The sequence below is a fragment of the Elgaria multicarinata genome, chromosome 9 (genome assembly GCF_023053635.1).
Source record: "Elgaria multicarinata webbii isolate HBS135686 ecotype San Diego chromosome 9, rElgMul1.1.pri, whole genome shotgun sequence".
Lineage (NCBI taxonomy): Eukaryota > Metazoa > Chordata > Lepidosauria > Squamata > Anguidae > Elgaria > Elgaria multicarinata.
The window spans coordinates 43,215,759-43,217,787 of record NC_086179.1 but is presented as its reverse complement, the minus strand read 5'-3'; the positions used below and the strand labels follow the sequence as shown (position 1 = coordinate 43,217,787).

At 44.8% G+C, this 2,029-nt stretch overlaps 1 protein-coding gene across 1 annotated transcript in view; it reads left to right on the top strand.

Annotated features, from left to right (window-relative positions):
* The window catches only part of ELK3 (ETS transcription factor ELK3), a 409,974-nt gene that overhangs the window by 273,034 nt on the left and 134,911 nt on the right, over window positions 1-2,029 (top strand). The gene's annotated exons all lie outside the window — the stretch shown is intronic.

The following is a 2,029-nucleotide window of genomic DNA, read 5'->3' as shown; positions in this document are numbered from 1 at the left end:
TGTAAATGTAAATCTCTCCTTAGATCTAGGGAGGGAGGGGAGGGGAGGGGAGGGGGGAGAGAAAGAAACACAAAAGCAAGGAAGACTTAATATGGTTCATTTTTACCCTTTTGAAAATGCAGTACGTAGCTAAATAATAATAATAGCACAATCAAAGGCAAATATGGGAATCTTGGAGATTAAGCAGTAACATTTGAAAGTTCATGAGCTCCACAAGACTGCATAGCATATAAAAGGTTGCCTATCTTGCAACCCAAGATGTTGGACAATTGAAATATTTTTAGGGTGCAATCCTATGCATGTTTAGACAGAAAAATGTCCTGTCTCCCAGCATTCCCCAGGCAGCATGCCACAGTATGCTAGAATACAAGCAGCACATGCCACAGTACAACTATCAGCTGTATCTTGGGATGTCTCTCAATCCAGACTGACAAAGATCTATGGATAGCAGGTCCAAAGAGATCCTGGATATAAAGAAAAGTGGCATTATTCTGGGTAAAGTGTTACTTTCTATTGGAAAAGGAGAACAGGAGAGAAAGGGGAAGGCAGTAGAGGCCACATCTGAACACCAAGTTTCACTGAGAAGGGAAAAAATATTCATAATGATCAGGGTCAAAAACATGAATGTTGCAAAATACCTGGGATCTTATCAGACAACTCAGCTGCTTCATCCATTTCTCTTTCCTACATGGAGACTAAACAGGCAGCAGCTGCATATATTAACTGTCTGATCTGTGTACCTTTGATGGATAAAAATACTTCTGCTACACTTAATACATTACAATCAGGACCGGGGCAGGATCCACACTACTGCTTTATAACAGTTTATAATGGTTTTGACAACTGTTGGGGCCCAGGACACACTCCATATACCATTTCAAAATACAATACAAAATGTTGTATCCTGCTTGGTGTAGATCTGGCCCGGTTCAACCATTAGGCAGAGTGAATCAGCTGCCTGAGGTACCAAATGGTGTGGGTGTGTGGGAACAGCCACCGTCACCACTACTCTCAGGTGTTCCCAACCTCCCAAAAAAGTTTAACACATCTATTCTGGCATAAACATTAGAAAATTTATGCTAGAATAAATGGTTGTGTGCTACCTCCAGTATTCGAGGCTGTAAGCCTGTGTGCACCAGTTGCTGGGGAACATGGGTGGGAGGCTGCTGTTGCACCATGTCCTGCTTTGTTGGTCCCTGGTCAACAGTTGGTTGGCCACTGTGTGAACAGAGTGCTGGACTAGATGGATCCTTGGTCTGATCTAGGATGGCTCTTCTTATGTCCTTAACGACTCCTTGTTGTTTTAACTCTAATCTTGTTTAGAGGCTGTTGTTTAATAACATCGTGTGTGGATTTTTTTAAAAAAAGTCTACTACTTATAGTTAATTATTCATTGCCACGTTTGCATATTGGATACATATAACTGGAACAGGAAGTCACCTTGAAGGTTATTATGGAATTACATAAAACAAATGAACAAACAATCCCTGAGACATATGACCTCATAACAGAGGAGGATGCCTTCTCCATGTGCAGAGTGCCTTTCTCCCAGGACTGAGGTGAACCACATTCAATGTCTACACATCTGGAAAAGGTGTAAGAGTTTCCAGGAAAGGGATTGACCTCTCTCAGGCAAGCCAGGGCTCATCTTTTGCTCTTTTTTCTTGTTCTCGTTAATTTAGCAATCTATACTTGGAGTGGGGGACAGGGGAATTTATAACAGATCTGACTGCACCGAGGAGCTAAGGCAGTGGCACAAAAGCTGTACCCTAACCCTTCCCAAACACCTCTTTTCCAGGGCACACCCTTCCAGAAGTCCCTCGGTCGGCCAATGGAAAAGAGCAGCCAGAGAGACATGCGAAAACTGCCGCCGCAGCAACGGCACCTCCACTCGGACTGGCGAGGCTGCGCTTCTCGCGAGGAGGAGGAGGAGGAGGAGGAGGGGACGGTTAAGGAGGAGCAGCCCTAGAGCACGAGGCCGGAACGGAGCGGCTCCCTGGGAACTGCGGAAAGGGTGGCTGGCCTGGAG